This window comes from Schistocerca gregaria, chromosome 8 (assembly GCF_023897955.1).
Source record: "Schistocerca gregaria isolate iqSchGreg1 chromosome 8, iqSchGreg1.2, whole genome shotgun sequence".
Classification (NCBI taxonomy): domain Eukaryota; kingdom Metazoa; phylum Arthropoda; class Insecta; order Orthoptera; family Acrididae; genus Schistocerca; species Schistocerca gregaria.
In genome coordinates, this window is record NC_064927.1 from 70,462,276 (window position 1) to 70,477,382 (window position 15,107).

Below are 15,107 nucleotides of genomic sequence, written 5' to 3' on the forward strand. Positions count from 1 at the left end.
GCAGTCGAACAGTTTCTGTATGCAGAAAGGCCCTTACAGGACCTGCAACATGCGGTCGTGCATTATCCTGCTGAAATGTAGAGTTTCGCAGGGATAGAATGAAGGATAGAGCCACGGGTCGTAATACATCTGAAATGTAACTTCCACTGTTCAAAGTGCCGTCAATGCGAATAAGAGGTGACCGAGACGTGTAACCAATGGCACCCCAAACCATCACGCCAGGTGATACACCAGTATGGCGATGACGAATACACGCTTCCAATGTGCGTTCACTGCAGTGTCGCCACACATGAATGAAACCATCATGATACGGTAAACAGAACCTCGATTCATCCGAATAAATGACTTTTTGCCATTCGTGCACCCAGGTTCGTCGTTGAGTGTACCATCGCAGGCGCTTCAGTCTGTGATGGAGCGTCAAGGATAAACGCAGCCATGGTCTCCGAGCTGATAGTCCATGCTGCTGCAAACGTCGTCGAACTGTTCGTGCAGATGGTCGTTGTCTGGCAAACGTCCCCATCTGTTGACTCAGGGATCGAGACGTGGCTGCACGATCCGCTACAGCCATACGGATAAGATGCCTGTCATCTCGACTGATAGTGATACGAGGCCGTTGGGATCCAGCTCGGCATTCCGTATTACCCTCCTGAACCCACCGATTCCATATTCTGCTAACAGTCATCGGATCTCGACCAAGGCGAGCAGCAATGTCGCGATATGATAAACCGCAATTGCGATAGGCTACAACCCGACCTTTATCAAAGGCGGAAACGTGATGGTGCGCATTTCTCCTTCTTACACGAGGTATCACAACAAAGTTTCACCATGCAACGCCGGTGAACTGCTGTTTGTGTATGAGTAATCGGTTGGAAACTTTACTCATGTCAGCACGTTGTAGGTGTCGCCACCGGCGCCAGTCTTGTGTGAATGCTCTGAAAAGCTAATCATTTGCGTATCACAGCATCTTCTTTCTGTCGGTTAAATTTCGCGTCTGTATCATGTCATCTTGGTGGTGTAGCAATTTTAATGGCCAGTAGTGTAGTTACCTTATCTGAGTGGGCGCAGGAAAAATGTTGAATCAACCCATCTAAAACGAAAGCAACGTTAGTCGCTCACAAAAGACTTATTACCACACAGTTTAGAGAATCTCTTCCATCATTAATCCTGAACGGCACAGAAATAACCTTCTCTTCTTCTGCGAAGAACTTAAGGTTAATTCTGAAGCATCACTTAGACGCGGCTGAGAACGCAACTGCAGTGTGTAAGAAGCTATCAGCGTCACTTTATTCCCTATAGAAATATAAAAAATATTTACTTTCTACCTTAAAAAGAAGCTGGTAGAGTCGCTGATAATCCCCATACTTGATTATGGTGATGCTATTCTCCAAAGACGACCGTACAAAAAGCGACGGAGGCTAGAAATGACGATGAGTGCTTGTGTGCGGCAGTTTTGTGGCGTACGCTACTTCGACTCTATTACTCCTGCCAACGAACAATGATCGGGCTGTGTGCCGTAAGCGTGGAACCCACCGTACTCTGTGTCTGCTCTTTCGTATTCTCATCCATTGCACTCCAGTTCACCTTCAACACTTGCACTGCAGTCTGAAAAACACAGAAGAAGTAATTGTTCTCAACCAAGCAAAATACACTCTGTACCATGACGTAACACTACTACATTTTTCTAAATCCTCTTCTATGTCGCGAACCGGACTCTGGAATAATCTTTAACAGAAAATCAGAGAAATTTATTTCCTTCCCAACTCCAACTGACAGTTAATTGCCCACCTATCACAATATGCATCTCTCCCATTTACTAGTTTGCATCTCACTCTCTTCAATCCCAATCCCCCACAACTTTTCCCTCTTTTTTTTTTAATTTATGGATTTGTAGTTTTAGCTCGACGACGCTACTACGGACAAACGGTAGTTACTTTTATTCTGAAGAAAGTTGGGTTATCCCGACTGAAACCTAGGTAAATCTAGGTAAACCTTCCAACTGCGGCTGTTAATTTTTATAATTAATATTAATATTCATACAGTTGCTGACAGGACCGCGAAATGTTGAAAATATTTTTCCCTCCTTGTTGGCGGAGATCTTTATTTAAATTCAGTGTTTGCTTTATCCCTTCCGCTTCTATAATACCAAACGTGTAGTCAGATGTGCGGTGCTCATCGAGACTACTATTAATGTCCTTTACTATTAAGATCATTGTTATTAGTGTCTACTATAATTTCCATTATAATGATTGCCAGTCGCCATTATCTTCATTATTTGTGTCAGTTTTATTATTGTTATCATGACTATCTTTAGTGTGAATGTTTTTGTAAAATCTTTGAGACGTTTCGTTCCTGGTCAGATGTAAGAGAGTGCCCTAAGGTTCTAATCTGGTCAGGCTAAATAACCAAAAACTAACATTATTTATAATAATAGAAATAATAATAAAATGTGTGCTGCTACACCTCTTCTTTTCCAAAATGTTGCTCTCAATTTGTTCAACTCCAAGAAGACGTTTTCCAATATTTATCGATTTTCTCTTTCTTTCTATCTTTCTTTCGCTTGTGCCTGTGTCCCGCAGGTACGCAGCATCAGCGTGGTTAATCGGATTTGGCAGTGTTAGATTAAGGAGTGGCCCGTATCCCCCAGGACGGAATTAGTGTACCCCAACTGTCTGCGACGAGTGTAATCCATGGAACAGTGCGGAAGTGTTCAGATGTCTACGAGCCGTGTAACTGAGGCGGGACGTGGGGACCAGCCCGGGATTCACCTAGGGGGATGTGGGAAACCTCCTAGAAACCACATCCAGGCTGGCCGGAACACCGACCGTCGTCGTTAATCCGCCGGGCGGATTCGATCCGGGGCCGACGCGCCTACCGGTGCCCACGAAGCAGCGCATTAGCGCTGTCGATATTCTAAGTATCGTGTCTACCACAGCCACACACCAGAAATTCTGGGTTTAAATTTGCTGGATTTTCTTCGGTTGACTAACAGTTCGATTTCTTTGATTAGTTGAGGTGAAATCTGGAAAGCAAAATCGATGGGAGGGAAGGCAGCAGACAGTGGAAGGATACTCACCTTGCAGCCTCTGGACGAGAGAGTACATCCTGGAGGGCCGAGCTTGAGCAGCGTGTCGGCGTCCTCAGGGGGCGCTGGGAGGGGAGCGCAGGCAAGGACCGCTACCGTGGCTGGGCACTGTGCACCACACCACAGTACGTGCTCCACTGACCGCCGGCAAATCCCACTACACGAGAGCGGACAGGTAGGCACGCACCGACGAGCCGTCGCCTCGTCCGCCGTGACGCAGGTAGTCGATTAACTCCGGATCTCCGATGACAACACAGCTGCCAACCGAGCGGGTGCGGGCGGTGCGCGACACCCTCTGGCTAATCGCGGCCGGCGCGCGGCTGGCGGTCTGGTCCCGAGTGTGGCGGGCGCCCCTGCTGCCTCCGCCGCTGCCGGTGACCCGCCGGCCGGCTCGGCGCCAGATAGCCAGCCGGCCGGCAGTCCGCGGCTGATAAGCGCGCAGCCTCTCACGAGCCGGCGGGTCACCACCCCAGCCGCTGCCCGCTTCCGCGTCGGCTGCGTCCTCCGGCCCCCAGCTCACTCGGTCCACCGCGTGCGTTCCCACCTGGACCCCTCGCCGGCTGCGGTCGCACAACGCGCAAGTGGACGCACGCGCGCTACCCCAGTGATCGAGCTGCAGTTCGTACTGTAATCGTGCACAATGGAGCCTTATGAACTCTGCGATATAAGCAGGTATCGGTATCTTCGTTTACGTAAAACCAGATACACATGGTCATAAAAAATAATTATTTCACGCTTAAGTGTTTATATCGTACGCATTTCAAAACAACGGCAGAGCGCTTTTACATAAAATTTGGTAAATTTATTTGTGTGATTCTTCAATTTCTCCCAGCATACAGCGTGCGTTCCCACCTGCCCGGCTTACCGGCTGCGGTCGCACTACACGCAAGTAGACGCACGCACGCTACGACAGTGAACTAGCTGCAGCTGGTGCTGTAGTCGTGCCAATTATGAACTCTGCGATACCAGTGGGTATCGGTATCTTCGTTTACGTAAAAGCAGATACACATAAACACATGGACATAAAAAATAAATATTTCACTCTTCAGTGTTTATATTGCACGTATTTAAAACAACGGCGGAGTGCTTTTACATAAAATGTAGTAAATTTATTTCTGTGATTCTTCAGTTTCTCCCAGCATGTTTTATGACGAAATAGTTCACAGTTGAACAGCCGAGTGTTACTGTGCACGGGCCCGATATTTCGGCAAGCGACCACGTTGCCATCATCAGGTGCGCTGACGAGGCGCCAGCGTCGGGCTTTTATCTCCTCCCCTCCAGGTGTTCCCAACGCGGATCCCGCCCAGGCGCGGAGCATCCAGCACCTCTTCCATTCGCGGTCAGAGCCCAGGGGCGCGTGCTGGAAGGGTCTTCGAAGTAAGAACCTTCAACATCGCAGCGCCGTAAGCTGCAGCTACAGTTTATGGTGGGTCCATCGAACATAGGCCGGTGTGAGGTGGAGCGTACACCATTAAGTTAAGTAGTGGTTTTGAATTCGTACATGTTATTGTTTGAGTTTTCCTTTTCTTTTTCGTTTATAAATGTATAGCTACGGTGTTCTTTTAATCATTGGCAAAGGTCTTCTTCGGCACTTGTGGGTCTTATTGTTGTTATGAAGAAGGTGTAGTTATCTACCCCGAAACCTGGGTTAACACTTAACACTAGGTGCTTTTTTCGCAATCCAGGCGGCTTTTTACTTTTTTAATATAGGTCTTCAAAGTATCTTTGCCTGTTCTGCAAGTCAGTTCGTGGAGAGAGGTCTTCTTTCTCCTTCTAAGAGGGTTCAAACGCCTTACTAAGGATCAGCGGTTCCTGTGCTCGAATCTCCATAGATTCTTTAATGACCCAGTCCCAGTATTTGGACGTCTGTGTCAGAACCTTGGTCTGGTCGGAATTCATAGTGCGTAATTCCGAGGGGCAATGTTCAGCAACCGCCGATTTGTTACGGTGCTGTAGTCTGATGTGCCGTTGATGTTCTTGACAACGATCTTCCACAGTATCCACAGTTTGGCCTATGTAAGTTATTCCACATTCGCAGGGGATCTAGTAGACTCCGGATTTCCATAGTCCTGGATCATCCTGGACATTACCGAGCAGTGCCTCTGAAAAGCCCTGCTAAACCCGCAGGTCAGGACAGAATAAATTGTGGAAAGGGGCCAAAATAAGTGGCTGTCAGTTACACTCGAACATAAAATTTTATTATTTGATCAAACATTACAAGAGCCCACTAAAATTTTTTAAGCAAACAGCTTAAATCTCTGGCACTTAATTACCGGCTGAAAGCCACTTGAATTTAAAAACGGCTGAAGGCCGATAACTTAAAACGCAAGCATGATCAGAAATTTAAAAGGCAAGACTAATCTTAAAACAATTCTTTAGTTAGACTGAAGTAAACAAGTTAAATTCAAATCAGCCGAAGGCCGAAGACTTAAGAATTCTACATCTACATCTACATCTACATGACTACTCTGCAATTCACATATAAGTGCTTGGTAGAGGGTTCATCGAACCACAATCATACTATCTCTCTACTATTCCACTCCCGAACAGCGAGCGGGAAAAACGAGCACCTAAACCTTTCTGTTCGAGCTCTGATTTCTCTTATTTTATTTTGATGATCATTCCTACCTATGTAGGTTGGGCTCAACAAAATATTTTCGCATTCGGAAGAGAAACTTGGTGACTGAAATTTCGTAAAAAGGTCTCACCGCGACGAAAAACGTCTATGCTGTAATGACTTCCATCCCAACTCGTGTATCATATCTGCCACACACTCTCCCCTATAACGCGATAATACAAAACGAGCTGCCCTTTTTTGCACCCTTTCGATGTCCTCCGTCAATCCCACCTGGTAAGGATCCCACACCGCGCAGCAATATTCTAACAGAGGACGAACGAGTGTAGTGTAAGCTGTCTCTTTAGTGGACTTGTTGCATCTTCTAAGTGTCCTGCCAATGAAACGCAACCTTTGGCTCGCCATCCCGACAATATTATCTATGTGGTCCTTCCAACTGAAGTTGTTCGTAATTTTAACACCCAGGTACTTAGTTGAATTGACAGCCTTGAGAATTGTACTATTTATCGAGTAATCGAATTCCAACGGATTTCTTTTGGAACTCATGTGGATCATCTCACACTTTTCGTTATTTAGCGTCAACTGCCACCTGCCACACCATACAGCAATCTTTTCTAAATCGCTTTGCAACTGATACTGGTCTTCGGATGACCTTACTAGACGGTAAATTACAGCATCATCTGCGAACAGTCTAATTTAAAACACAAAACCGGCTAGAAGCCATACAAGTACCAACAACAACAACATTTTTTTTTAAATGGCTGTCCACACATGGGCGCCCAGATCTTGGAGAGTCGGCCTGCAAGTCAAACACTAACCCTCGCTTAGGTGAGACAATCCACAATCCGACGATAACCAACCGACCGACAGTAAGCTGACGCACCGACAAGAAATCTTGCACGTCATCCGACCATGGTAAAACAGGGAGTAGAACGGAACAACGTAGAAGATATTGGCGCCCACAACCAATCATACACGGAGCTGTCAAACTAGACACCGTGCTGGACAGCAATAACATGATGAGGGAACTACACTGCCTGAAATTTACGTCAACGGCCAGGGCAGGTAACCGGAACGTTAACGGTCACAAGGCAGAAGATTCCGCTGGTACACTTCAATTCAAATAACCAAATATGGTGAAACTCCACCGGAGGGTGGCTAGAACTTTCCAACTTAAAAACCACGTTGTTGCTCACGGGAATATGCCAACAGCCGACAACGAACTCCAAACGACACAATGTGAACAGTCTTGACTTGCTGGTTGGTTAAATCAGAAGTCAACAGGGTCGGTGAGCCACGGACCTCGTAGGAATAGAAACAGCGCCACACTCTCCGAGACCGCCAGCGGGCCCCGGACAAACTACGCCCCGCCGAGAATTCCTCACTGCTCCACACCAACCGACCGACTACTCAGAGCCAGTACGCCGACAACATCTAAAATAACTTGTCAGCCAAAATCATACAAATTACACAGGTTCACGAACTCTTGGACGAAGAACTAGACAATGCTAACGGCAGTGACTGTACAATAACAGGGACTAATCACGCGTCGGCACACACCGCCAACCCATAAGCGATCGCCGGCCAAATACACGTCGTCCGGCAAGGCGAGCGACCGACGACCCACCAAAGTGGTGGCCACTCCAATCGTGTGTCGGCAACCGTCGGGCGAGTCGTGGCGGTCCGGACCTCACTGCTGCCGCGGCCCGACTGAGCTTGTGCCGCGTTCCAACTCAAACACTGCCAGGTCCGAACTACCTGCAGGTGCGTTGCAACTGGCTGGTCGACACACGACGACCGCGAAGTAACAGCAGTCCAGCAAAGGTAATACGAGCAGGCAAAGCAGCAACTCACTGACACAAGTAATTGAAATTAACATAACGAGGTGGCAGTACGGCAAAAACAGGATGTTTAGTAAGAGGTGGCACGAACACAAGCCAAGCACTGCTCAGCCTGTGTCTTAATTGGTGGGTGGAAGACAGTCTTCGCTTGATGTTTTTGAAGACTTCGACCAACCTGATAAAGCGCTACAGAACGGAACAGATGCTATGTCCCCGTGCTGCTGGGGTTCCCTTTCTTTCAACCAGGACAAACGGTGCGTACTGTCGAAGGTCGTTGCGAAGAACATCAAAGGAGTACGAGGCTACAGCAGTCTAATAAGTCGGCGGTTGCTGAACATTCCCTCTTGGAATTACACACATTGAATTACGACCAGACCACGGTTCTGACATAGACGTCCAAATACTGGGACTGTGTCATTAAAAAATCTATCGAGATTCGAGAACGGGAACCGCTGATCAATCGAGGTAGCGGTTACATCCTTAGTATGGCATGACAGTCCACTTTGAATCTGATTAAAAGGAGAAAGAAGACATCTCACCACGAAATCTCTTTCAGAACAGGCAGAAATATTTAAAAAATCCTTCCAGCACGCGCCTCTGGGCGCGGAAAGCGAAGGCAACGGAAGCTGGACGCTCCGCGCCTGAGCGTGGGGGACACCTGTAGGGGAGGAGATAAAAGCCCGGCGGCGGCCTCTCGGCCGTCAGTTCGTCAGCGCACCTCATGATGGCAGTGTGGTCGCTTGTCGAATTATTGTGCCCGTTTGTCAAATTTATTTCTGTTACATCTATTACATTACCCTGAGGTTGCAAAAAGTCATGGCATACTTTGATGCACATACGCAGATGGTGGTAGTGTCTTTTACTCTAGGTATAATAAAAGAGCAGCTATCATTTGTTCTGAAGTGATTCGTGTAAAAAGATTTCGATATTGTGGCAGAAAGGCGGGAATTAACACATTTTAACGCGAAATAGTAGTTGGGACGAGACGACATTCCAGTTCGGATATCATTGCGAATTCAATGTTCCGACGTCCACCATGTCAAGAATGTGCTCAAAGTGCCAAATTTCACTCATTACCTCTCACCACGGATAACCCAGTGCCGACGGTCTTCACTTAACGACGGAGAGGAACGTAAAGTTGTCAGTGCTAACAGACAAGCAACACTGCGTGAAATAACAGAAGAAATCAATGTGTGACGTAGTGGCGAAAGTTGGCATTGATGGGCTATGGCAGAACATGAACGAAGCGAGTGCCTTTGCTAACTGCGCGACATCGCCTGCGGCACATCCCATGGGTTCGTGACATTATCGGTTGCACACTAGACGACCGGAAACCGTGGCCTGCTCAGATGAGACCCGATTTCAGTTGTTAAGAGCTAACGGAAGAGATCGACTGTGGCGCAGAGCCCAAGAAGCCATGGACCCAAGTTTTCAACAAGGCACTGTGCAATCTGGTGGTGGCTCCATAATTGTGTGGGCTGGGTTTACATACGATGGACTGAGTCCTCTGGCCCAACTGTAACTATCATTGACTGAAAGTGGTTATGTTCGGCTACTTGAAGACATTTCTCCAGCCATTGAGGGACTTCATGTTCCCCGAAAAAGGTAGAATTTTTGTGGATGATGGCTGTAGAGGCAGCACGGATCTCTATTTCTGCAGAAGACTTTCAACGAATTGTTGAATCCATGCCAAGTGGAGTTACTGGACTCAGCCAGGCACACAATGTCAGCAGCTATCCCATTACTTTTGTTATTTTTTTAAAAAAGATAACGTATTTCTACATAAAATTTTGTAAATTCATTTCTATTACATTTGCTGAATATGTACCAACAGCTGTTTATCCTTCGTTGTGGACAGGCTTTGCTGGAAGTCGTTCTAAATGGAAGTCGAGTCGTTTGTGAGGCTGCAAAAGCAGATGCATTACTGATTTTTTTTTTTTCTTCAGATTGTGCCGTCATAATATGAGATATTTTGCAGAATATGAACGGTTAAAAGCTCAGTATTTGCAGAACTATGCGATTTTCACAACCCTTTCAACAGTAGGTTTTCGCAATACTACTACAAGAGCTCCTGAATACATTATTACGCCTTCATAGAAGGCAGCACAAAGATAGTAGACTAAGTGCACTGGGGTGCCAAACATCATCGAGAGCTAAAGTCGCGATGGACCTCCTTTTACCCGGCTTAGTGCAGCAGTTCCATGTGGCATGGATTCAACAAGTCGTAGGACGCCCCGTAAAGAAATATTGGAATGTGCTGCCTACAGCCGTCCATAATTGTGAAACTGCTGCTGGTGCAGGATGTTGTTCACAGACTGGCCTCCCGATTATGTCCCATAAATATTCGATGGGATTCATAGCAAGCGATTTGGGTGGCCAGATCATTTGCTGGAACTGTCCAGAATTTTCTCCAAACTAGTATCGAACAGTTGTGGCCCGATGGCGTGGCGCCTTGTCATCCATAAAAATTCCATCTTTGTTTGCGGACATGAAGTCCATGAATGGCTGCAAATGGTCTCCAGGTAGCCGAACATAACCAATGGCAGGCAATGATCGGTTCAGTTGGACGAGAAGACCCAGTCCGTCCCCTGTAAACAGCCGAAACCATTATGGAGCCACCACCAGCTTGCACAGTGCAATTGGTCATCTTGGGTCCATGGCTTCGTGGGAGTCTGGGCCATGGTTCAAATCTACCATCAGCTCTTACCAACTGAAGTAGGGACTCACCCGGCCAGGCCACGGTTTTGCAGTCGTGTACGGTCCAACTAATATGGTCACGAGCCCAGAAGAGGCGTTGCACGCGGTGTCGTGCTGTTAGCTAAAGCACTCGAGTCGGTCGTCTGCTTCCGTAGCCCTAGTTACCAACTACCAACCGTTATCACTAGTTACCAAGCGTGTACAAGCAGGGCGACGACTCCAGCCAGCGACCACATGGTGTAAATTGCCCTGAAGATGACTCCATCGCCGGTTGAAACCGGTTGGCGGCAAAATAAATAATGCGATTGTGACTGTCATTTTGAATAATTGATTATAAGAAAATTAATAGCTGTTTATCTCCATACAACTATGTTGTCTAAAAAAACCCTTGCTTTTAATGCCACCGAAGGTTGTTTTGAATTTCCTGTATGCTGAGTCAGTCCTATCGACAATCATTTCTTTTTCGATATATTCTTATTTTTGCTGCAGCCATTTCGTCTTTACTTCCCTGCAGTTCCTATTTATTTCATTCCTCAGCGTCTTGTATTTCTGTATTCCTGAGTCTCTCGAAACGTTTTTGTACTTCCTCCTTTCATAAATAAATTGAAGTATTTCAAGCGTATCTCGTGATTCCTTAATACTTCCGTATCCCACTTCCATGCGTATTTATTCTTCCTGACTTATGTCTTAAATCTTCAGCCTACTCTTCATCACTACTGTGTTGTGATCTGAGTCTATATCTTCTCCTGGGTACGCCTTTCAATACAGTATCTGATTTCGGAATCTCTGTCAGAGTATGATGTAATATAACTGATATCTTCCCGTATCACCCTTCCTTTTCCAAGTATACCTCCTCCTCTTGTGATTCCTGAACAGAATATTCGCTACTACTAGCTGAAGTTTATTACAAAACTCAAGTAATCTTCCTCCTCTCTCATTTCTTGCCCCAAGTCGATATTCTCCTGTAACTTTTTCTTCTACACCTTCCCCTACAACTGCATTCCAGTCCCCCATGACTATTAGAAATTCATCTGCGTTTACATAATGTATTAATCTTTCTATATCCTCATATAGTTCCTCTACCTCTTCATCTTCAGCTTACGACGTGGGCATGTATACCTGAACTGAACTATCGTTGTCGTACCTTAGGTCGTAAAGTGCGTCAGTCCTGTGAGAGGAGGGGTGCTGCTGGACTGGGTACCTGTGAGACTCATGGTCCAGCTTCACCGTCTGTACCTGTAACAAGCCAAGGTTGTTATTTGGATGGTCCATTAGTCATAAATCGATCGCACTGCGTAAGGGTTTGTTTGTGTTTAGTGTACCCTTCGGTTTCCATGCGATACCGGTTGGTCGACTAGTTTATTGCTGGCAATGCCAGTCAGCTTTGCTGTGCTGCTGGGGTTCGTCAGTATTTGCCGCGTCTGTGTGTTGGTGCTACATGCAGGTGACGAATTGTCCCTAACTAGCAGTGTTCTTGGACGGTTGTGTCTTCACCCGTTGTTGCGATAGCTCCTTACAATGCCACGCTCAATATAAAACGAGTCTCTGACAATACACCCGTACCGAAGCCTTATGTTCTTATTAAATGCCTTTTTGGCAGCCTCCTTACGCATTTTCACCTACTTATTGCGCCAAATATCTTCCATAATTGTGCTGCCGAGATATCTGAAAACACTAAAATTTGCAGTATCTCCCTGTCCTAACTTCATAGTTCTTCGTACTTTTCTTGCACTTCAGTTAGATTTATTTAAAACATACGACATAGACCTAGGAATAACACTGGTTGGTGTATCTTTATACGCAGATGGTAAATCTCCTTATTCCTCCCAATAATTATTCCTCGCCCTTGCATCATTAGCTTTAACGGGCCTCAGGTGTGCGCTCTCTACTTCAGCGCTAAGACGCTGGGAGACTGGACTTGGAGGGTTCAGATGCCAATCAGTGTCAGTCAGTCCACAATGAAACTGAAGATAATTAGATGTTTTCTAAATGTGGCACAGAAAAATACAGGTGATTCATACAATTATAAGACTTCTTTTTATTTAAACCTAATACAAAAACTCAAATAATTTACTTAAATAATTTACAACAAAACTATAATTTAACACAAAAGCTGTAGCTTACGGTCACTGCCCACTGCAGTTTTTGTTCAATGTAATCTGTATATTCCTCGTTATCGCTGCCATACTCTGCAGGATTCTTGGTTTCTTTTGTTTTGGAGGATGATTCACGTGTACTTTGGTTTATTGAAGGTAACCGACGACAAAATGAGTGGTAAGGTGGAGGAATGTATTGCAAATGTTCCAATATATGCTTTTTTTTAGCTCTTTAACAGGTCGACGATCTGGATACAGGGGATCTTGCACGATATTGATCAAATGAGGTCGCCTTCCTTTTGAATTTGATGTAATGCTGATCTCATAAAATGCAATATTTTCCATCAATGTTTCCTTGTAAAAAATTGAAATTTTCTTGATCTTTGCAGTATCTTAGCCATTTCATTTTCAAATAGTTCACCCCGTTCAGTATTGGTTTTCCTATTGGAAATTGAAGCTTCCAAGTTTTTGGTTGAAGGAAACTTTTATCGCTTCATCTCTCTTACCATAAATGGATTTTTGAGTTTGGCAATTGTTACCAAATCAGTTGACCAAAAATAAATGTTTTATTTTTTGCTTTGGATCCGTTAACGCCAAAATGTGCATCATCTGGGAGGTAACACTGTCTCGAAACCATACATTTTTGGTCAATGTGATCAGCTGCCATCCCTGGATCATGCAAAAGTTTTTGCTGCGATAAACTTAGTTTGATACTCCTGTTTTGACCTGCGCGAGAATCTGAATACATGAGAATACAGCGATGAGTTGAGGCACGTTGTTTAACATGTTTAACGAGACATGCACCAATTTCCTGTGATCCCCGAGACTTTTCTATCTCATCCCACATGTATATGTAACCTTTACAGTCATTAAAACTGTTCACTCTTAGGTTATATACATACATATTTAGTTTGTAATAGGCAACAGATATGGGGAGTTTTGGGAAAGGTAAATCTTTTTCCAGATCAAAAGTGAAAACGTAAAGATCTTCACCTGTAAGCAACTTGTATGAATTCAAATAACTGCTTGCTTGCTGTGCTCGAAGTGCTATTGTAATCTTTGTCTCGTCATTTTTTGCATCATTTTTCTCAAATGTAAGAATGTTCTGCAGGGAATGGAATAGCTGGTATGTATCTTTGGACGGGGGTTTTAAATGTAAACTGAAATTAGTAGAAAACATGTGATAATACAGCTTTTCTTTGACAGGTTCGGTACCATCCTGTGCACATTTCTCCACGCAAAGGATGTACGTATTCTAACTTGTAAATTGCCCATAAAATTGTTTTTACACACACGAACTCACATCACTTTAGTTGTCAAATAACATGTCAGAGTTTTCGATTTTGGTGCCTTCGATGAGTTTCTTGGACGACGTTGATTCACCTTCGTGTTGTCAGTCCAAGGAGATAGACGTTCTGCTTTGCATTATCGCCCAATTTATAAAAAAATTCGAGCAATAATGTCCGTTCTGCAGGAGTTATTAAATCAAAACACTTTCGTGAACATTTACAGTTCACAAAGGCATCGTTTTCCAAATTCTGTTTACATAAAATTTCCCAGAACATCTTTTGGCAGAACTGACTACACTTGTCGAAGTATATTGCTTCTTCTTCCGTTTCCTTCCTTTCTATATGATCATATTTTCGTTTTCATTGCTTTTATCATTGTTGTCTAAGTGGCGATTATCTTTTTCAGTGACATCTACAAATAAATAAAATATTTAGGAAGTCATTTAATGCAACTCACCAAAAAGTTCACAATACAAAAAAAAAAAAAAAAAAAATACAAAACACGTGTTAAGCAATGTCTGCAATGTAACGTTCCAGTTGTGAGGTTACAGTATCAATAACGAGATAAACAATGCACTAGTTTTGGTAAAGAAGCATTTTCAGAGTGGTTACGTGAAATTACGACACATTTTAGAGGTTAGAGTGTACAGACCTAAATCGCATGAATTATTATCATTGTCAGGTACATATACAGAAACGTTATCTAAAAACGGCGTATTTTCAAGGAGTGAAGAGGACATCACAATCTAAAAATCATGTATTGTGTAACAGTAGCAGATTACTGTGTCTGACAGTGCGCTAAGACAAACAAACTGGTGTTGCAACCTTACACTAAATGGCTTACTCTGTGGTCAGTAAATGTGCTGCAATCTAGCGTAAGAAACGTCAAATTGAACCCACTCGTCTTGGAAAATGAGAGACTGAATGGTCAGGAATCTGTTACGACATATCAGTCACTTGCACAAAAACGATGAGTTACACTGATTGGCTTCTGAGCCCTCCATTAGTCTCTTGGACAGAAGTCGTCAGGGAGTCTGTACTATGCAACCATAAAGCAATTTCATTGTCGCATCGTCAATGTGAGGATTAAAGGATTAGGGTTAACGGGCAGCGGTGCATCGGTTCCAAGCAACTGGACTCCCAGGACAGGTGAATGTGGTCAGAGTAGTCGCGGCAGAATCATAGATGTGCACTAGCAAAATGGTTCCGATAATGTCCTCGAGGCTTATGCAATAGCCCGGTACCCGATTAATTGCGAGATAACTCCCGTTTGGGGCATTAATCTTTTCGAGAGAGGTTCTAGGCACTTCAGTCCGGAATCGCGCTGCTACTGCGGTCGTAGGTTCGAATTCTGCCTCGGGCCAGTATCATAGATGCACATTAGCATATTGACTCCAACAATGTTCTCGAGGCTTATGCAAACGCGTGGCACGCCCGTAATGGGGAGACAACTCAGAGCGCGGCAATAGTCTTCTTGGAGAGACGTTGGCAGGGGGCCTCTAGCATGCAATCGCAAAGCAATTTTGT